Below are 6,054 nucleotides of genomic sequence, written 5' to 3'. Positions count from 1 at the left end.
TTCTGTTATTTGATGTGTGTGATTTCTGTGGAAGTATTTTGTTCTCGAACCGTTTCGTCCTGTTGTTTTGGACTGGGTCTTATTGCGCCCGTGTGTGTGGCGTTGACCGACACTGTTGTTTTGGGAATAAACATTCCACTTATCAACTACCCTGCTCTCTGCGCCTGACTCCTCCACCCACTACTTCTAGAAGTACATGACAGATATTGGCTTCATAATACAGTTTCTTCTTCTTTTTTGTTGAGTTTAGTCACATCATTTCTCAATTTGCAGTAAGTCAGCCAGTCAGATGTGCAGCCAGACTTATTAGCCACTCCTTTTGCCCCATTTCTTTCAACCATTCAGTTGTTCAATTGCTGATCAAATCCACAGAGACTTAACAGTTCTAACAGTCAGTTTCTTAACAGGTGCATGTCTATCAATAATTGGAAGAAACAATTTCATAAATTCATCAAGTGCAGCGTATGGATGCTCTTCATTAATCACATCAGACCAACAAATATGTTTTAACATCATCCACATAAGAGTCACAGCAAAATATTTTGTATGATCTCTTATCCGCTATTTTAGGACCAGCTGTTTGAACTTTGGCTTTACCTGGGGCGGCAGGTAGCCTAGTGGTTAGAGCGTTGGACTTGCAACCGAAAGATCGAATCCCAGAGCTGAGAAGGTATAAATCCGTCCCCTGAACAAGGCAGTTAACCAACTGTTCCTAGGCCGTCATTGAAAATAAGAATTTGTTCTTAACTGACTTGCCTAGTTAAATAAAGGTAAAATAAAAAATTGTGATCACTGCATCCAATGGGTACAGATACAGCTTTAGAACAAAGTTCTACAGTACTAGTGAAAATGTAATTGATACATGCGGATGATTTTGTTTCTGTAGTGTTTGTAAACACCCTGGTAGGTTGGTTAATAACCTGAACCAGATTACAGGCACTGGTTACAGTAAGAAGCTTCCTCTTGAGCGGACAGTTCAGGGCCGTGCACAGACCTTACCGGGGGCAGGTGCTCAAAATGTAAAAAGGGCATCTCTCCCTTAAAAAAAATCTACTTTCATAATTCTTATCTCAACATTCATAGCATACTGCCTCTATAGCAATAATTTTTTGCAAAGGCCTATTTATTTCCGCAACAACACACGTACTATTCACAAGTTGTATGCAAGCTAGTTACAGTGCCTCCTAAAGATATGATTGACATCGGGAAATATGGGGCTACCAGCTGTTCATTGATTGTTTATGATTGATGTGAATCTGCTACTTAGCTCGCTCAATATTTTTTTAAACGATTGTGATTTATCTTCAATGCTTTAAAATAATAACGTAATAATATTGCTAATATTCATAATCTTATAACTCATGATATATGGCAGGCCGGCTAGTGGCTTTTGCGGATATTTTTGTATATTTTTTACCTTTATTTAACCAGGCAAGTCAGTTAAGAACAAATTCTTATTTTCAATGACGGCCTGGGAACAGTGGGTTAACTGCCTGTTCAGGGGCAGAACGACAGATTTGTACCTTGTCAGCTCGGGGGTTTGAACTCGCAACCTTCCGGTTACTAGTCCAACGCTCTAACCACTAGGCTACCCTGCCGCCCCGGCGGCAGCCTGGTGGTTAGCTAGAGTCTAGACTACCTGTTCAGTGCTTAATTCATAAATCAGGAGGTGCCGGAACAAAAAGTGAGCGCTAGAGGGATGTGACCTGGGGAGCTCTCAGGTACTGGAATGCATGAGACCTTTTAAATGCTTGAAGGCATTTAGAATTTCAATGAAAATGTGTCATGTTTATTCAGCAAAAGCGTTTAGGTTTTAAACACTTAACACTGGGGTTGTTGTTTTAGCAAAGATATATTTGCACATTTCCCAGCATGCCTTTCGAGTGAGTATGAAGAGAAACCCACCCATGAATGTGTTTGTTCGTGACAGAGAGATGGTTGCACCGAATTTGTTATTTTTTTTTTTGAAGCATTTTTGAAGTGGCTGGCTAAGTGAATGTTTTTCAATTAAAAGTTAACCCTTTATGACCACATATTATAAATTTCATGAGCGTGTTCTCTCTACATTTTCTGGGAATTGAGCAAATTTCATGTCTGCTGAGTGCAAACTTGAGTGTTGTGACGGTTCTGTGCAACTTTCATCGTGTGTTTATTGTGAGCACTGAGTAGGTAGGTAGGTACCTGCTCTAAGTTACAGTTTTAACAGTGGACAAGTAGGCTACTGTGACTATTTGATCATAATGTAGGCCCACCAAAAAACAATGGAGAAAATGCATCCCATAACATTTTAACATGAAAATAGCTGTTCTATCATTCTGTTTAAACTCTCTGTGGGCTAAAATTTATTCTGCTCAGCAGTCTGGGGGAGCTGCTTGGCAGTCTCAGAGCTACTGTACCCCAGCTTAGAGGGAACATTGTTCATAAGGCCTTGAGCTATAACCTACTTATCCTCAACAATGTGGTTTGAATATCCTGACCTATGCAGGGGCAATTGGAATATTTTATCACCCATAACCTGCACTAAGTGTGACTGCTATGGCGAAGGACTTAACAAACAATTTGTATTTATTTATTTTTATTTAACCTTTATTTAACCAGGTAGGCCAGTTGAGAACAAGTTCTCATTTAAAACTGCGACCTGGCCAATATAAAGCAAAGCAGTGCGACACAAACAACAACACAGAGTTACACATGGAATGAACAAACACAATAGAAAAGTCCATATACAGTGTGTGCAAATGAAGTAAGATGAGAGAGGTAAGGCAATAAATAGGCCATAGTGGCGAAATAATTACAATTTAACAATTAAACACTGGAGTGATGGACTTACAGAAGATAAATGTGCAAGTAGAGATACTGTGGTGCAAAGGAGAACATTTTAAAAAACTACATGGTGATGAGGTAGTTGGATGGGCTATGTACAGGTGCAATGATCTGCAAACTGCTCTGACAACAAGACTACCTAAACCATGGAACAACCATCTCAGTAACAGGTGAAATAAATCCAACCCCTTACGTTGAAAAATATAGGTTCTTCTGTTTGGAAACTGAATGGAAAAAGATTACATGTTTAATCTTGCATTTTAAATGCCTAAGATGAAAAGACTTCATGTCAAATCTAAATGCCTAGTATTTAAGTTTTAAACAATGACGTTTAGGTTATAAATGTGTCACATGTTTCATGGTTTTACAGTGTAATAGCCTAGAGTCTGTGAAAAATGTGCCTGTTTATGAACACATTTCATGCAACTCTTCCTTAATTTAGATTTTGGGATAATCTTTTGTAATACCACAGAAATTATAAAAATGACAGGCTACTTTGACACTGACAAACTCAGAATGTGAACTCAGTAAAAACGACCTTGTCTTGAATCCGTCAATAGCCTAGGCCTACTGTGTGTCGAGACACCAGTGGCGGTCTATGCCGTTAAAGATTATGGAGGACAGTTTTTTTAATGAACATGGCCTTATTTCTATTACAACATAATGGATGACTGTCATTCATATTCTATTCACCCAGGTCAATGTAACATCAATAGACTTAGGCTACTACATGTTACTCAACATTTTGACCAAATAATAATAATAATCACAGTAGTTGTCGAGGGTGCAGCAAGTCAGCACCTCAGCAGTACATGTCAGTTGGCTTTTCATAGTCGATCATTAAGAGCATCTCTACCACTCCTGCTGTCTCTAGAGAGTTGAAAACAGCAGGTCTGGGACAGGTAGTACGTCCGGTTAACAGGTCAGGATTCCATAGCCACTATTGTCTTTCTCTTTGAGTCAACTACTCACCACATTTTATGCACTGCAGCGTTACCTAGCTGTAGCTTATGCTTTCAGTACTAGATTCATGCTCTGATACTTTGATTGGGTGGACACCATGTCAGTTCATGCTACAAGAGCTCTGATAGGTTGGAGGACGTCCTCCGGAAGTCATCTTAATTACTGTGTAAGTCTATAGAAGGGGGTGAGAACCATGTTATTAATCTGTCATTCAGTGGGTTTGTATGGGCTGATAGGGCTAACATCAGTCAAGCCAAATAAAATGTTTTATCAAATCATTAAAAAACAATTAAAATCTTATACTTCAAAGTGTCACAATCAAATAGCTAAATGATGGTTCGTATGACCTTCTTAAAACAATTCCATGTAGCTTAGTAGAACCACCCCCGACAGTTGCTACTGGAGCCCTGCAATTGGTTGCCGAAAGTTCTGGGGCGGGGCTTAGCAAAGGGTCAATTGCACATGATGCAGATGCACGTTTCAAGTTAGGATTTTACCCATAGGATAACATACAGTGCCTTCAGAAAGTGAACGACACAAAATATTCTGTAAGGTCAAAATGAAAAATATTGAAAAAAAAAAAAGAAAAATATTCAATCCCCTGACATGTTAGAATCAACTTTGGCAGCGATTACAGCTGTGAGTCTTTCTGGGTAAGTCCCTTAGAGCTTTGCCCAGCTGGATTGTACAATATTTGCACATTATTCTTAAAAAGTTTTGTACAGGCTTCCTTCTTTTCACTCTGTCATTCAGGTTAGTATTGTGGAGTGACTACAATGGTGTTGATCCATTCTCAGTTTTCTCCTATCACAGCCGATAAAACTCTGTAACTGTTTTAAAGTCACCATTGGCCTCATGTTAAAATCCCTGAGCGGTTTCTTTATTTTCCGGCAACTAAGATAGGCAGGACGCCTGTATCTTTGTAGTGACTGGGTGTATCGATACACAGTACCATCCAAAGTGTACTTAATAACTTCACCATGCTCAAACGAATATTCAATGTCTGATTTTATTTATTTTTGTTATCTACCAATAGGTGCCCTTCTCTGCGAGACATTGGAAAACCTTCCTGGCCTTTGTGGTTGAATCTGAAAGAGGAAACTGGCTCGCTTGAACACAATGGTGCCGGAGGGGATGGCTGCCGTTTTACGTTCTCCTAACAAACTGTGCTGTTTTGTTTGTTTTCTCGTATGGTTTGTAATTCATTTTGTACATAATGTTGCTGCTACCGTCTCTTATGACCGAAATGAGCTTCTGGACATCAGAACAGCGATTACTCACCTCAAACTGGACAAATATTTTTTTCTTTAATGAGTCCGACGCGAAGGATATACTGCTTCCCGGAGACCAGGCCCAAATCCCTGTGAAGAAAAGACCGAAATACAGGGAGTGGAGGTCTGGGTGCCTTGTGAGAATTTGTCAGCGAGTGAGTAAACCACCACTTCCCTCTGTACTATTGGCCAACGTGCAATTATTGGAAAACAAACTGTACGATCTACAATTAAGACTATCCTACAAATGGGACATTAAATGCTGTCATAGCTTATGTTTCCTTGGCTTAACGACGACACGGATAATAGAGAGCTTGGCTGGCTTCTCCATGTTTCGGCAGGACAGAGCAGCTAAGTATGGTAAGATGAGGGGCGGGGGTGTGTGTCTATTCATCAATAACTGCTGGTGTGCGATTTCTAATATTAATAATGTCTCGAGGTATTGCTCGCCTGAGGTAGAATACCTCATGATAAGCTGTAGACCACACTATCTACCAAGAGAGTTCACATCTACATTATTCGTGGCCATCTATTTACCACCACAAACCGATGCTGGCCGAACTCAACGAGCTGACCGCACTAACAGCGCACTCAACAAGCTGTATAAAGCCATAAGCAAACAAGAAAATGCTCATCCAGAAGTGGAGATGTTAGTGGCCAGGGACTTTAATTCAGGCAAACTTAAATCATTTTTACCTAATTTCCAACAGCATGTCATGTGCAACCAGAGGGGACAAAAACTGTAGACCACCTTTAATCGACACACAGAGACACATACTAAGCTCTCTCTCCCCCTCCATGTGGCAAACCTGACCACAATTCTATCCTCCTGACTCCTGCTTACAAGCAAAAACTAAAGCAGGAAGTACCAGTGACTCACTCAATACGGAAGTGGTCAGATGACGCAGATGCTAAGCTACAGGAACGTTTTGCTAGCACAGACTGGAATATGTTACGGGATTCATCCAATGGCATTGAAGAGTACACCAGCTCAGTC

The sequence above is a fragment of the Oncorhynchus mykiss genome, chromosome 16, assembly GCF_057628025.1.
Source record: "Oncorhynchus mykiss isolate SJ-2025 chromosome 16, ASM5762802v1, whole genome shotgun sequence".
Taxonomy (NCBI): domain Eukaryota; kingdom Metazoa; phylum Chordata; class Actinopteri; order Salmoniformes; family Salmonidae; genus Oncorhynchus; species Oncorhynchus mykiss.
The sequence above is the reverse complement of the archived record's forward strand: the minus strand, read 5'-3'. Positions refer to the sequence as shown.